The sequence below is a fragment of the Ranitomeya imitator genome, chromosome 1 (assembly GCF_032444005.1).
Source record: "Ranitomeya imitator isolate aRanImi1 chromosome 1, aRanImi1.pri, whole genome shotgun sequence".
Taxonomy (NCBI): Eukaryota; Metazoa; Chordata; class Amphibia; order Anura; family Dendrobatidae; genus Ranitomeya; species Ranitomeya imitator.
The window spans coordinates 435156030-435173171 of record NC_091282.1 but is presented as its reverse complement, the minus strand read 5'-3'; the positions used below and the strand labels follow the sequence as shown (position 1 = coordinate 435173171).

General features: G+C 36.5%; 2 non-coding genes across 2 annotated transcripts; both read right to left on the bottom strand.

Annotated features, from left to right (window-relative positions):
* Nucleotides 1-9911: 9911 nt before the first annotated feature.
* Nucleotides 9912-9984, bottom strand: TRNAT-CGU (transfer RNA threonine (anticodon CGU)). The gene has a single exon. It is a non-coding gene; the product is annotated as a tRNA-Thr (tRNA).
* Nucleotides 9985-12525: 2541 nt separating this feature from the next.
* Nucleotides 12526-12598, bottom strand: TRNAT-CGU (transfer RNA threonine (anticodon CGU)). Its single transcript has one exon. It is a non-coding gene; the product is annotated as a tRNA-Thr (tRNA).
* Nucleotides 12599-17142: the final 4544 nt, after the last annotated feature.

Sequence of the window (17142 nt, the reverse complement as noted above, 5' to 3'; positions counted from 1 at the left end):
GTCTTTGTCTCCACATAGCATTAGATCTCTGGCCATGATGTTCATTTATATTTTCAATCTTGGCAAATTTAAGAATGATGTCTGAATTTTTTTTGTGTCAGTATTTGGAAATATGCAGATGGAGATTTATTGAGGCATTCAAAAAAGAAGACTTTTTAAAGCAAAAACACCCTCTCATTGGGGAGCTTTTAAAGGAGTTTCAGCTTTATAAAGTGGCTCCTAAGGCACTTTTTAAGAGTTCTTGAAGTGTTTTTGAAGAGTTTTTTTTTCTAAAGCTTTTTCTTTGCAACCTTTTGATTTACAGTGTCTACTTTGGAGAAAATTCCATCAGCAGAATCTGGGCAGAAACTCCAAATTTTTGAGGAGCTATGAGATTTGCAGGTGCATTTGTAGAGTTTCCACTCAGTTTCAACTAGGTGGCTATGTGCACATGATGTCTTTTTTCAGGCGGCTTCCGCCATTGGAATCATTTGAAAACCCTATCAAACATTGCTCAAAAGAATGAACATAAGCAATTCTATGTAAAACTGACTTGCTCTGTCTATGTTGAGGTTTTTGAATGTCTTTTGACCACTTCAGGTTTCTAAAAATGCCAAGCGGTTAAAAGAAGTCATATGTCCATTCTTTTAGCGTTTTCCACCAGGAGCATGCTGTGTATTTTACAATACAAATCAGTGGAAAAGCTCAATACATGCCTGGACTGCAACAAGACTTTTTTTGGAGTGTTTTGCCATTGATTTTGCTTAAAAGAGCTAACTGTTTCTTCATGTTTCAATGGAGTGAAAAATGCGACCAGAAAAAAAGACTTCACCGAAACCATGGGAAAACCTTTCAAAAAAGCTGTCTCAAAATTGTCCAGGAAACAACCAAAAAGATGACACAAAAGACGATTCAGGGGAAGAAATGTCCTACATTTCTTGAAAAGTCTTCTGCGTGAAAAACTCATCAAGTTGTCCTGAGTTTAAAAGCCGTCATATGCACATACCAGTTCCTGTTCCAAAAATTAATTAAAAAACTGAGTGTGTGTGCAGTCCAACACGTCAAACAAAACTTGTGGTTTTTGAACTCCTAGTGGTGTTTGGAAAAGTTTTGATCAAAAGTTCCTGAAAAAACCTCAGTGTGAATCTTTAGGTTATTTGCAGATGGAATTTTATTAAGGTATTTAAAAACAATGAGTTTTGCAAGCAGAAACCACTTAGGAAATCACCACTTTATTAGGTACTTCTGGGAAGAGTTTTTATGTTCATGATGTGTTTCCTGGGGATTTTTTGCAGAGTTTGCAATGAGATTTTCATTCTTAAAGCCTTTTTTGCAGATTTTTGATTTGAATGTGCCTAGTTTGGAGTAGTTTTCCTCAGGATCCGCTTCACAGAAGCAACAAGTATTTTTTTTCTTTGCCACCACGTTTTTTTGAAAACCTGAAATGGATGAAAACTCTCCAAGTAATGTAATTATTACGTCTGAACCTTTTTTTTCTCAGTATAATAAACCTCAGGAATTAAACTATTCAGTTTCAAAATAACAATTGAACTCACGACCCCTGGTTTACAAGACCAGTGCTCTAACCACTGAGCTATGAAGCCAGCGTCGATTTGCCCCATCTTTTGATCTCTTTTTCAAACAGTGCAATAGCCATTCAGTTGCATTAACCACACAAGTCCTGTCATTTCTAGTTTGAAATCACACTCTTAGGCCGGCGTCACACACAGCGTAAAACAATACGGTCCGTATATTACGGCCGTAATACGCTGAAAAGTCCCGAAAAAAGTGGTCGGTAGCTCCTCCGTAGGCAGGGTGTGTCAGCGTTTTTTGCGCATGGCATCCTCCGTATGTAATCCGTATGACATCCGTACTGCGTGGTTTTCTCGCAGGCTAGCAAAACCAACATACCGCTATAGAAGTGATCCATGTGTCCCAAAAAGAAAAGAAAATATATATATACTGTCTATATATATATATATATGTCAGTAGACACACATATATGTATATATATTCATATTTATTCCAGCGCTATACAGCTTGAAAGCCGGTAATTCAATTACCGGCTTTTTCTTTCTCCTTCCTAAAACCCGACATGATTTGAGACATGGTTTACATACAGTAAACCATGTCTTCTCTCCATTTTTTTTGCAGATTCCACACTACTAATGTCAGTAGTGTGTATCTGCAAAATTTGGCCGTTCTAGCTCTTAAAATAAAGGGTTAAATGGCGGAAAAAATTGGCGTGGGCTCCCGCGCAATTTTCTCCGCCAGAGTAGTAAAGCCAGTGACTGAGGGCAGATATTAATAGCCTGGAGAGGGTCCACGGTTATTGGCCCCCCCCTGGCTAAAAATATCTGCCCCCAGCCACCCCAGAAAAGGCACATCTGGAAGATGCGCCTATTCTGGCACTTGGCCACTCTCTTCCCATTCCCGTGTAGCGGTGGGATATGGGGTAATGAAGGGTTAATGCCACCTTGCTATTGTAAGGTGACATTAAGCCTAATTAATAATGGAGAGGCGTCAATTATGACACCTATCCATTATTAATCCAATTGTAGTGAAGGGTTAAATAAAACACAAACACATTATTTAAAATTATTTTAATGAAATAAAAACAATGGTTGTTGGAGTATTTTATTCAACGCCCAATCCAGTCACTGAAGACCCTCGTTCTGTGAAAGAAAAAACATAATAAACCAACAATATACTTACCCTCCGCAGATCTGTAACGTCCAACGCTGTAAATCCTTCTGAAGGGGTTAAAACATTTTGCAGAAAGGAGCTGTGCTAATGCAGGCTGCTCCTCGCTGCAAAACCCCAGGGAATGAGGCTAAAAATAGATCAATGATCTATATTTAGCTTCATTTGCGGTGAGGCGCCCTCTGCTGGCTGTTCATAGATCGTGGGAAATTACCTAGAAAGCTCCCTGGCTTTCTAGGTAATTTCCCACGATCTATGAACATCCAGCAGAGGGCGCCTCACCGCAAATGAAGCTAAATATAGCTCATTGATCTATTTTTAGCCTCATTCCCCGGGGTTTTGCAGCGAGGAGCAGCCTGCATTAGCACAGCTCCTTTCTGCAAAATGTTTTAACCCCTTCAGAAGAATTTACATCGTTGGACGTTACAGATCTGCGGAGGGTAAGTATATTGTTGGTTTATTATGTTTTTTCTTTCACAGAACGAGGGTCTTCAGTGACTGGATTGGGCGTTGAATAAAATACTCCAACAACCATTGTTTTTATTTCATTAAAATTTTAAATAATGTGTTTGTGTTTTATTTAACCCTTCACTACAATTGGATTAATAATGGATAGGTGTCATAATTGACGCCTCTCCATTATTAATTAGGCTTAATGTCACCTTACAATAGCAAGGTGGCATTAACCCTTCATTACCCCATATCCCACCGCTACACGGGAATGGGAAGAGAGTGGCCAAGTGCCAGAATAGGCGCATCTTCCAGATGTGCCTTTTCTGGGGTGGCTGGGGGCAGATATTTTTAGCCAGGGGGGGGCCAATAACCGTGGACCCTCTCCAGGCTATTAATATCTGCCCTCAGTCACTGGCTTTACTACTCTGGCGGAGAAAATTGCGCGGGAGCCCACGCCAATTTTTTCCGCCATTTAACCCTTTATTTTAAGAGCCAGAACGGCCAAATTTTGCAGATACACACTACTGACATTAGTAGTGTGGAATCTGCAAAAAAAATGGAGAGAAGACATGGTTTACTGTATGTAAACCATGTCTCAAATCATGTCGGGTTTTAGGAAGGAGAAAGAAAAAGCCGGTAATTGAATTACAGGCTTTCAAGCTGTATAGCGCTGGAATAAATATTAATATATATACATATATGTGTCTCACTGACATATATATATATATATATACCTATTCTATGTGTACACATTTATTCCACCTATTCTACTGTAAGCTGTCAGTGTGATTTTACTGTACACCGCACTGAATTACCGGCTTTTCTCTCTAACAGCGCTGCGTATTTCTCGCAAGTCACACTGCTTGTCCGTGTGTAATCCGTATTTTTCACGCTTCCATAGACTTTCATTGGCGTATTTCTTGCGCAGTACGGTGACAAACGCAGCATGCTGCGATTTTGTACGGCCGTAGAAAGCCGTATAATACTGATCAGTAAAATACGGCAAATAGGAGCAGGGGCATAGAGAATAATTGTGCCGTATTTTTTGCGAGTTTTACGGACGTAGATTCTGCGCTCTTACGTCCGTAAAACTCGCTAGTGTGACGCCGGCCTCAGCGTAATGTCCCATCACCAACAAACCAACTACTGCTCTTGCAACGCAAAAGCATGACTTGCAAACATTCTGAAGCTTCAGTTCTAAAACTGACTACCTGTTTATTGGCAATCTGATGTGCAAAAAATGAAATTGGATGGATTGGCAAAGAAGAGACTTCTACTGCTTGCTTAAATAAAATATGTAATTCTTTAAATGACAAAATCACACATCAAGAATAGATGAAGGGTCATTAGACTCCTAAAGCTCTGCTAGAGGTAGCATAAGAAAGGAATTTGACAAACATGTTACCCGAATGTCATATAGGATCAAGGTCTTATCAAGAACTTTTGAAAAGTTTGTCGTAACTTCACATAAAGTCAATCTTGAATCGCACCAACTTTATACCACTGACCAAACATATAAGCAATTTTCATATGAGAGACAAAGAGTTTGTAAGGCTTCAGTGAGAGTCGAACTCACAACCACTGGTTTCAAGACCAGTGCTCTAACCTCTGAGCTATGAAGCCATTGAAAAGCAACAATTTCTCGAGCAATGTAGGGATTAGTCTGTTAGAGGTTTGGGTACGCTCAGTACCTCCAAAGGATCATTTACTATGCTACATGGGAGAAAAGCAAAGAAACTGTACAAAGATTTTTCTTTAGGTACCAATTTGACATTGACATGGGAAAAATGCATATGAAAACTTACAACCCATACAAGCAATTATTGTAAGATAAGGCTTGGTACAAAAATGTAAAGAGAAGCATGATGATTTATTTATATTTTCAATTGTACCAAATTTAAGAATGATTTCATAAATTTTTTTCAGGTCAGTATTAATCTATGTGCAAATGGAGTTTTATGGAACCATTCAAACAAGATGAGTTTTTCAAGTGGAAACTTTTTATGAAAGCAAATTTTAAAGCAAATCTGCTCTAAAGTCTTTGTCTCCACATAGCATTAGATCTCTGGCCATGATGTTCATTTATATCTTCAATCTTGGCAAATTTAAGAATGATGTCTGAATTTTTTTTGTGTCAGTATTAGGAAATATGCAGATGGAGATTTATTGAGGCATTCAAAAAAGAAGACTTTTTAAAGCAAAAACACCCTTTCATTGGGGAGCTTTTAAAGGAGTTTCAGCTTTATAAAGTGGCTCCTAAAGCACTTTTTAAGAGTTCTTGAAGTGTTTTTGAAGAGTTTTTTTTCTAAAGCTTTTTCTTTGCAACCTTTTGATTTACAGTGTCTACTTTGGAGAAAATTCCATCAGCAGAATCTGGGCAGAAACTCCAAATTTTTGAGGAGCTATGAGATTTGCAGGTGCATTTGTAGAGTTTCCACTCAGTTTCAACTAGGTGGCTATGTGCACATGATGTCTTTTTTCAGGCGGCTTCCGCCATTGGAATCATTTGAAAACCCTATCAAACATTGCTCAAAAGAATGAACATAAGCAATTCTATGTAAAACTGACTTGCTCTGTCTATGTTGAGGTTTTTGAATATCTTTTGACCACTTCAGGTTTCTAAAAATGCCAAGCGGTTAAAAGAAGTCACATGTCCATTCTTTTAGCGTTTTCCACCAGGAGCATGCTGTGTATTTTACAATACAAATCAGTGGAAAAGCTCAATACATGCCTGGACTGCAACAAGACTTTTTTTGGAGTGTTTTGCCATTGATTTTGCTTAAAAGAGCTAACTGTTTCTTCATGTTTCAATGGAGTGAAAAATGCGACCAGAAAAAACGACTTCACCGAAACCATGGGAAAACCTTTCAAAAAAGCTGTCTCAAAATTGTCCAGGAAACAACCAAAAAGATGACACAAAAGACGATTCAGGGGAAGAAATGTCCTACATTTCTTGAAAAGTCTTCTGCGTGAAAAACTCATCAAGTTGTCCTGAGTTTAAAAGCCGTCATATGCACATACCAGTTCCTGTTCCAAAAATTAATTAAAAAACTGAGTGTGTGTGCAGTCCAACACGTCAAACAAAACTTGTGGTTTTTGAACTCCTAGTGGTGTTTGGAAAAGTTTTGATCAAAAGTTCCTGAAAAAACCTCAGTGTGAATCTTTAGGTTATTTGCAGATGGAATTTTATTAAGGTATTTAAAAACAATGAGTTTTGCAAGCAGAAACCACTTAGGAAATCACCACTTTATTAGGTACTTCTGGGAAGAGTTTTTATGTCCATGATGTGTTTCCTGGGGATTTTTTGCAGAGTTTGCAATGAGATTTTCATTCTTAAAGCCTTTTTTGCAGATTTTTGATTTGAATGTGCCTAGTTTGGAGTAGTTTTCCTCAGGATCCGCTTCACAGAAGCAACAAGTATTTTTTTTCTTTGCCACCACGTTTTTTTGAAAACCTGAAATGGATGAAAACTCTCCAAGTAATGTAATTATTACGTCTGAACATTTTTTTTCTCAGTATAATAAACCTCAGGAATTAAACTATTCAGTTTCAAAATAACAATTGAACTCACGACCCCTGGTTTACAAGACCAGTGCTCTAACCACTGAGCTATGAAGCCAGCGTCACTTTGCCCCATCTTTTGATCTCTTTTTCAAACAGTGCAATAGCCATTCAGTTGCATTAACCACACAAGTCCTTTCATTTCTAGTTTGAAATCACACTCTTACGTAATGTCCCATCACCAACAAACCAACTACTGCTCTTGCAACGCAAAAGCATGACTTGCAAACATTCTGAAGCTTCAGTTCTAAAACTGACTACCTGTTTATTGGCAATCTGATGTGCAAAAAATGAAATTGGATGGATTGGCAAAGAAGAGACTTCTACTGCTTGCTTAAATAAAATATGTAATTCTTTAAATGACAAAATCACACATCAAGAATAGATGAAGGGTCATTAGACTCCTAAAGCTCTGCTAGAGGTAGCATAAGAAAGGAATTTGACAAACATGTTACCCGAATGTCATATAGGATCAAGGTCTTATCAAGAACTTTTGAAAAGTTTGTCGTAACTTCACATAAAGTCAATCTTGAATTGCACCAACTTTATACCACTGACCAAACATATAAGCAATTTTCATATGAGAGACAAAGAGTTTGTAAGGCTTCAGTAAGAGTCGAACTCACGACCCCAGGTTTACGAGACCAGTGCTCTAACCTCTGAGGTATAAAGCCATTGAAAAGCAACAATTTCTCGAGCAATGTAGGGATTAGTCTGTTAGAGGTTTGGGTACGCTCAGTACCTCCAAAGGATCATTTACTATGCTACATGGGAGAAAAGCAAAGAAACTGTACAAAGATTTTTCTTTAGGTACCAATTTGACATTGACATGGGGAAAATGCATATGAAAACTTACAACCCATACAAGCAATGATTGTAAGATAAGGCTTGGTACAAAAATGTAAAGAGAAGCATGATGATTTATTTATATTTTCAATTGTACCAAATTTAAGAATGATTTCATAAATTTTTTTCAGGTCAGTATTAATCTATGTGCAAATGGAGTTTTATGGAACCATTCAAACAAGATGAGTTTTTCAAGTGGAAACTTTTTATGAAAGCAAATTTTAAAGCAAATCTGCTGTAAAGTCTTTGTCTCCACATAGCATTAGATCTCTGGCCATGATGTTCATTTATATTTTCAATCTTGGCAAATTTAAGAATGATGTCTGAATTTTTTTTGTGTCAGTATTAGGAAATATGCAGATGGAGATTTATTGAGGCATTCAAAAAAGAAGACTTTTTAAAGCAAAAACACCCTTTCATTGGGGAGCTTTTAAAGGAGTTTCAGCTTTATAAAGTGGCTCCTAAAGCACTTTTTAAGAGTTCTTGAAGTGTTTTTGAAGAGTTTTTTTTTCTAAAGCTTTTTCTTTGCAACCTTTTGATTTACAGTGTCTACTTTGGAGAAAATTCCATCAGCAGAATCTGGGCAGAAACTCCAAATTTTTGAGGAGCTATGAGATTTGCAGGTGCATTTGTAGAGTTTCCACTCAGTTTCAACTAGGTGGCTATGTGCACATGATGTCTTTTTTCAGGCGGCTTCCGCCATTGGAATCATTTGAAAACCCTATCAAACATTGCTCAAAAGAATGAACATAAGCAATTCTATGTAAAACTGACTTGCTCTGTCTATGTTGAGGTTTTTGAATGTCTTTTGACCACTTCAGGTTTCTAAAAATGCCAAGCGGTTAAAAGAAGTCACATGTCCATTCTTTTAGCGTTTTCCACCAGGAGCATGCTGTGTATTTTACAATACAAATCAGTGGAAAAGCTCAATACATGCCTGGACTGCAACAAGACTTTTTTTGGAGTGTTTTGCCATTGATTTTGCTTAAAAGAGCTAACTGTTTCTTCATGTTTCAATGGAGTGAAAAATGCGACCAGAAAAAACGACTTCACCGAAACCATGGGAAAACCTTTCAAAAAAGCTGTCTCAAAATTGTCCAGGAAACAACCAAAAAGATGACACAAAAGACGATTCAGGGGAAGAAATGTCCTACATTTCTTGAAAAGTCTTCTGCGTGAAAAACTCATCAAGTTGTCCTGAGTTTAAAAGCCGTCATATGCACATACCAGTTCCTGTTCCAAAAATTAATTAAAAAACTGAGTGTGTGTACAGTCCAACACGTCAAACAAAACTTGTGGTTTTTGAACTCCTAGTGGTGTTTGGAAAAGTTTTGATCAAAAGTTCCTGAAAAAACCTCAGTGTGAATCTTTAGGTTATTTGCAGATGGAATTTTATTAAGGTATTTAAAAACAATGAGTTTTGCAAGCAGAAACCACTTAGGAAATCACCACTTTATTAGGTACTTCTGGGAAGAGTTTTTATGTTCATGATGTGTTTCCTGGGGATTTTTTGCAGAGTTTGCAATGAGATTTTCATTCTTAAAGCCTTTTTTGCAGATTTTTGATTTGAATGTGCCTAGTTTGGAGTAGTTTTCCTCAGGATCCGCTTCACAGAAGCAACAAGTTTTTTTTTTCTTTGCCACCACGTTTTTTTGAAAACCTGAAATGGATGAAAACTCTCCAAGTAATGTAATTATTACGTCTGAACATTTTTTTTCCTCAGTATAATAAACCTCAGGAATTAAACTATTTAGTTTCAAAATAACAATTGAACTCACGACCCCTGGTTTACAAGACAAGCGCTCTAACCACTGAGCTATGAAGCCAGCGTCACTTTGCCCCATCTTTTGATCTCTTTTTCAAACAGTGCAATAGCCATTCAGTTGCATTAACCACACAAGTCCTTTCATTTCTAGTTTGAAATCACACTCTTACGTAATGTCCCATAACCAACAAACCAACTACTGCTCTTGCAACGCAAAAGCATGACTTGCAAACATTCTGAAGCTTCAGTTCTAAAACTGACTACCTGTTTATTGGCAATCTGATGTGCAAAAAATGAAATTGGATGGATTGGCAAAGAAGAGACTTCTACTGCTTGCTTAAATAAAATATGTAATTCTTTAAATGACAAAATCACACATCAAGAATAGATGAAGGGTCATTAGACTCCTAAAGCTCTGCTAGAGGTAGCATAAGAAAGGAATTTGACAAACATGTTACCCGAATGTCATATAGGATCAAGGTCTTATCAAGAACTTTTGAAAAGTTTGTCGTAACTTCACATAAAGTCAATCTTGAATTGCACCAACTTTATACCACTGACCAAACATATAAGCAATTTTCATATGAGAGACAAAGGGTTTGTAAGGCTTCAGTAAGAGTCGAACTCACGACCCCAGGTTTACGAGACCAGTGCTCTAACCTCTGAGCTATAAAGCCATTGAAAAGCAACAATTTCTCGAGCAATGTAGGGATTAGTCTGTTAGAGGTTTGGGTACGCTCAGTACCTCCAAAGGATCATTTACTATGCTACATGGGAGAAAAGCAAAGAAACTGTACAAAGATTTTTCTTTAGGTACCAATTTGACATTGACATGGGAAAAATGCATATGAAAACTTACAACCCATACAAGCAATGATTGTAAGATAAGGCTTGGTACAAAAATGTAAAGAGAAGCATGATGATTTATTTATATTTTCAATTGTACCAAATTTAAGAATGATTTCATAAATTTTTTTCAGGTCAGTATTAATCTATGTGCAAATGGAGTTTTATGGAACCATTCAAACAAGATGAGTTTTTCAAGTGGAAACTTTTTATGAAAGCAAATTTTAAAGCAAATCTGCTGTAAAGTCTTTGTCTCCACATAGCATTAGATCTCTGGCCATGATGTTCATTTATATTTTCAATCTTGGCAAATTTAAGAATGATGTCTGAATTTTTTTTGTGTCAGTATTAGGAAATATGCAGATGGAGATTTATTGAGGCATTCAAAAAAGAAGACTTTTTAAAGCAAAAACACCCTTTCATTGGGGAGCTTTTAAAGGAGTTTCAGCTTTATAAAGTGGCTCCTAAAGCACTTTTTAAGAGTTCTTGAAGTGTTTTTGAAGAGTTTTTTTTTCTAAAGCTTTTTCTTTGCAACCTTTTGATTTACAGTGTCTACTTTGGAGAAAATTCCATCAGCAGAATCTGGGCAGAAACTCCAAATTTTTGAGGAGCTATGAGATTTGCAGGTGCATTTGTAGAGTTTCCACTCAGTTTCAACTAGGTGGCTATGTGCACATGATGTCTTTTTTCAGGCGGCTTCCGCCATTGGAATCATTTGAAAACCCTATCAAACATTGCTCAAAAGAATGAACATAAGCAATTCTATGTAAAACTGACTTGCTCTGTCTATGTTGAGGTTTTTGAATGTCTTTTGACCACTTCAGGTTTCTAAAAATGCCAAGCGGTTAAAAGAAGTCACATGTCCATTCTTTTAGCGTTTTCCACCAGGAGCATGCTGTGTATTTTACAATACAAATCAGTGGAAAAGCTCAATACATGCCTGGACTGCAACAAGACTTTTTTTGGAGTGTTTTGCCATTGATTTTGCTTAAAAGAGCTAACTGTTTCTTCATGTTTCAATGGAGTGAAAAATGCGACCAGAAAAAACGACTTCACCGAAACCATGGGAAAACCTTTCAAAAAAGCTGTCTCAAAATTGTCCAGGAAACAACCAAAAAGATGACACAAAAGACGATTCAGGGGAAGAAATGTCCTACATTTCTTGAAAAGTCTTCTGCGTGAAAAACTCATCAAGTTGTCCTGAGTTTAAAAGCCGTCATATGCACATACCAGTTCCTGTTCCAAAAATTAATTAAAAAACTGAGTGTGTGTACAGTCCAACACGTCAAACAAAACTTGTGGTTTTTGAACTCCTAGTGGTGTTTGGAAAAGTTTTGATCAAAAGTTCCTGAAAAAACCTCAGTGTGAATCTTTAGGTTATTTGCAGATGGAATTTTATTAAGGTATTTAAAAACAATGAGTTTTGCAAGCAGAAACCACTTAGGAAATCACCACTTTATTAGGTACTTCTGGGAAGAGTTTTTATGTTCATGATGTGTTTCCTGGGGATTTTTTGCAGAGTTTGCAATGAGATTTTCATTCTTAAAGCCTTTTTTGCAGATTTTTGATTTGAATGTGCCTAGTTTGGAGTAGTTTTCCTCAGGATCCGCTTCACAGAAGCAACAAGTATTTTTTTTCTTTGCCACCACGTTTTTTTGAAAACCTGAAATGGATGAAAACTCTCCAAGTAATGTAATTATTACGTCTGAACATTTTTTTTCCTCAGTATAATAAACCTCAGGAATTAAACTATTTAGTTTCAAAATAACAATTGAACTCACGACCCCTGGTTTACAAGACAAGCGCTCTAACCACTGAGCTATGAAGCCAGCGTCACTTTGCCCCATCTTTTGATCTCTTTTTCAAACAGTGCAATAGCCATTCAGTTGCATTAACCACACAAGTCCTTTCATTTCTAGTTTGAAATCACACTCTTACGTAATGTCCCATAACCAACAAACCAACTACTGCTCTTGCAACGCAAAAGCATGACTTGCAAACATTCTGAAGCTTCAGTTCTAAAACTGACTACCTGTTTATTGGCAATCTGATGTGCAAAAAATGAAATTGGATGGATTGGCAAAGAAGAGACTTCTACTGCTTGCTTAAATAAAATATGTAATTCTTTAAATGACAAAATCACACATCAAGAATAGATGAAGGGTCATTAGACTCCTAAAGCTCTGCTAGAGGTAGCATAAGAAAGGAATTTGACAAACATGTTACCCGAATGTCATATAGGATCAAGGTCTTATCAAGAACTTTTGAAAAGTTTGTCGTAACTTCACATAAAGTCAATCTTGAATTGCACCAACTTTATACCACTGACCAAACATATAAGCAATTTTCATATGAGAGACAAAGGGTTTGTAAGGCTTCAGTAAGAGTCGAACTCACGACCCCAGGTTTACGAGACCAGTGCTCTAACCTCTGAGCTATAAAGCCATTGAAAAGCAACAATTTCTCGAGCAATGTAGGGATTAGTCTGTTAGAGGTTTGGGTACGCTCAGTACCTCCAAAGGATCATTTACTATGCTACATGGGAGAAAAGCAAAGAAACTGTACAAAGATTTTTCTTTAGGTACCAATTTGACATTGACATGGGAAAAATGCATATGAAAACTTACAACCCATACAAGCAATGATTGTAAGATAAGGCTTGGTACAAAAATGTAAAGAGAAGCATGATGATTTATTTATATTTTCAATTGTACCAAATTTAAGAATGATTTCATAAATTTTTTTCAGGTCAGTATTAATCTATGTGCAAATGGAGTTTTATGGAACCATTCAAATAAGATGAGTTTTTCAAGTGGAAACTTTTTATGAAAGCAAATTTTAAAGCAAATCTGCTGTAAAGTCTTTGTCTCCACATAGCATTAGATCTCTGGCCATGATGTTCATTTATATTTTCAATCTTGGCAAATTTAAGAATGATGTCTGAATTTTTTTTGTGTCAGTATTAGGAAATATACAGATGGAGATTTATTGAGGCATTCAAAAAAGAAGACTTTTTAAAGCAAAAACACCCTTTCATTGGGTAGCTTTTAAAGGAGTTTCAGCTTTATAAAGTGGCTCCTAAAGCACTTTTTAAGAGTTCTTGAAGTGTTTTTGAAGAATTTTTTTCTAAAGCTTTTTCTTTGCAACCTTTTAATTTTCAGTGTCTACTTTGGAGAAAATTCCATCAGCAGAATCTGGGCAGAAACTCCAAATTTTTGAGGAGCTATGAGATTTGCAGGTGCATTTGTAGAGTTTCCACTCAGTTTCAACTAGGTGGCTATGTGCACATGATGTCTTTTTTCAGGCGGCTTCCGCCATTGGAATCATTTGAAAACCCTATCAAACATTGCTCAAAAGAATGAACATAAGCAATTCTATGTAAAACTGACTTGCTCTGTCTATGTTGAGGTTTTTGAATGTCTTTTGACCACTTCAGGTTTGTAAAAATGCCAAGCGGTTAAAAGAAGTCACAATGTCCATTCTTTTAGCGTTTTCCACCAGGAGCATGCTGTGTATTTTACAATACAAATCAGTGGAAAAGCTCAATACATGCCTGGACTGCAACAAGACTTTTTTTGGAGTGTTTTGCCATTGATTTTGCTTAAAAGAGCTAACTGTTTCTTCATGTTTCAATGGAGTGAAAAATGCGACCAGAAAAAACGACTTCACCGAAACCATGGGAAAACCTTTCAAAAAAGCTGTCTCAAAATTGTCCAGGAAACAACCAAAAAGATGACACAAAAGACGATTCAGGGGAAAAAATGTCCTACATTTCTTGAAAAGTCTTCTGCGTGAAAAACTCATCAAGTTGTCCTGAGTTTAAAAGCCGTCATATGCACATACCAGTTCCTGTTCCAAAAATTCATTAAAAAACTGAGTGTGTGTGCAGTCCAACACGTCAAACAAAACTTGTGGTTTTTGAACTCCTAGTGGTGTTTGGAAAAGTTTTGATCAAAAGTTCCTGAAAAAACCTCAGTGTGAATCTTTAGGTTATTTGCAGATGGAATTTTATTAAGGTATTTAAAAACAATGAGTTTTGCAAGCAGAAACCACTTAGGAAATCACCACTTTATTAGGTACTTCTGGGAAGAGTTTTTATGTCCATGATGTGTTTCCTGGGGATTTTTTGCAGAGTTTGCAATGAGATTTTCATTCTTAAAGCCTTTTTTGCAGATTTTTGATTTGAATGTGCCTAGTTTGGAGTAGTTTTCCTCAGGATCCGCTTCACAGAAGCAACAAGTATTTTTTTTCTTTGCCACCACGTTTTTTTGAAAACCTGAAATGGATGAAAACTCTCCAAGTAATGTAATTATTACGTCTGAACATTTTTTTTCTCAGTATAATAAACCTCAGGAATTAAACTATTCAGTTTCAAAATAACAATTGAACTCACGACCCCTGGTTTACAAGACCAGTGCTCTAACCACTGAGCTATGAAGCCAGCGTCACTTTGCCCCATCTTTTGATCTCTTTTTCAAACAGTGCAATAGCCATTCAGTTGCATTAACCACACAAGTCCTTTCATTTCTAGTTTGAAATCACACTCTTACGTAATGTCCCATCACCAACAAACCAACTACTGCTCTTGCAACGCAAAAGCATGACTTGCAAACATTCTGAAGCTTCAGTTCTAAAACTGACTACCTGTTTATTGGCAATCTGATGTGCAAAAAATGAAATTGGATGGATTGGCAAAGAAGAGACTTCTACTGCTTGCTTAAATAAAATATGTAATTCTTTAAATGACAAAATCACACATCAAGAATAGATGAAGGGTCATTAGACTCCTAAAGCTCTGCTAGAGGTAGCATAAGAAAGGAATTTGACAAACATGTTACCCGAATGTCATATAGGATCAAGGTCTTATCAAGAACTTTTGAAAAGTTTGTCGTAACTTCACATAAAGTCAATATTGAATCGCACCAACTTTATACCACTGACCAAACATATAAGCAATTTTCATATGAGAGACAAAGAGTTTGTGAGAGTCGAGCTCACGACCCCTGGTTTACGAGACCAGTGCTCTAACCTCTGAGCTATAAAGCCATTGAAAAGCAACAATTTCTCGAGCAATGTAGGGATTAGTCTGTTAGAGGTTTGGGTACGCTCAGTACCTCCAAAGGATCATTTACTATGCTACATGGGAGAAAAGCAAAGAAACTGTACAAAGATTTTTCTTTAGGTACCAATTTGACATTGACATGGGAAAAATGCATATGAAAACTTACAACCCATACAAGCAATGATTGTACGATAAGGCTTGGTACAAAAATGTAAAGAGAAGCATGATGATTTATTTATATTTTCAATTGTACCAAATTTAAGAACGATTTCATAAATTTTTTTCAGGTCAGTATTAATCTATGTGCAAATGGAGTTTTATGGAACCATTCAAACAAGATGAGTTTTTCAAGTGGAAACTTTTTATGAAAGCAAATTTTAAAGCAAATCTGCTCTAAAGTCTTTGTCTCCACATAGCATTAGATCTCTGGCCATGATGTTCATTTATATTTTCAATCTTGGCAAATTTAAGAATGATGTCTGAATTTTTTTTGTGTCAGTATTAGGAAATATGCAGATGGAGATTTATTGAGGCATTCAAAAAAGAAGACTTTTTAAAGCAAAAACACCCTTTCATTGGGGAGCTTTTAAAGGAGTTTCAGCTTTATAAAGTGGCTCCTAAAGCACTTTTTAAGAGTTCTTGAAGTGTTTTTGAAGAGTTTTTTTTTCTAAAGCTTTTTCTTTGCAACCTTTTGATTTACAGTGTCTACTTTGGAGAAAATTCCATCAGCAGAATCTGGGCAGAAACTCCAAATTTTTGAGGAGCTATGAGATTTGCAGGTGCATTTGTAGAGTTTCCACTCAGTTTCAACTAGGTGGCTATGTGCACATGATGTCTTTTTTCAGGCGGCTTCCGCCATTGGAATCATTTGAAAACCCTATCAAACATTGCTCAAAAGAATGAACATAAGCAATTCTATGTAAAACTGACTTGCTCTGTCTATGTTGAGGTTTTTGAATGTCTTTTGACCACTTCAGGTTTCTAAAAATGCCAAGCGGTTAAAAGAAGTCACATGTCCATTCTTTTAGCGTTTTCCACCAGGAGCATGCTGTGTATTTTACAATACAAATCAGTGGAAAAGCTCAATACATGCCTGGACTGCAACAAGACTTTTTTTGGAGTGTTTTGCCATTGATTTTGCTTAAAAGAGCTAACTGTTTCTTCATGTTTCAATGGAGTGAAAAATGCGACCAGAAACATGTTACCCGAATGTCATATAGGATCAAGGTCTTATCAAGAACTTTTGAAAAGTTTGTCGTAACTTCACATAAAGTCAATATTGAATCGCACCAACTTTATACCACTGACCAAACATATAAGCAATTTTCATATGAGAGACAAAGAGTTTGTGAGAGTCGAGCTCACGACCCCTGGTTTACGAGACCAGTGCTCTAACCTCTGAGCTATAAAGCCATTGAAAAGCAACAATTTCTCGAGCAATGTAGGGATTAGTCTGTTAGAGGTTTGGGTACGCTCAGTACCTCCAAAGGATCATTTACTATGCTACATGGGAGAAAAGCAAAGAAACTGTACAAAGATTTTTCTTTAGGTACCAATTTGACATTGACATGGGAAAAATGCATATGAAAACTTACAACCCATACAAGCAATGATTGTACGATAAGGCTTGGTACAAAAATGTAAAGAGAAGCATGATGATTTATTTATATTTTCAATTGTACCAAATTTAAGAACGATTTCATAAATTTTTTTCAGGTCAGTATTAATCTATGTGCAAATGTAGTTTTATGGAACCATTCAAATAAGATGAGTTTTTCAAGTGGAAACTTTTTATGAAAGCAAATTTTAAAGCAAATCTGCTGTAAAGTCTTTGTCTCCACATAGCATTAGATCTCTGGCCATGATGTTCATTTATATTTTCAATCTTGGCAAATTTAAGAATGATGTCTGAATTTTTTTTGTGTCA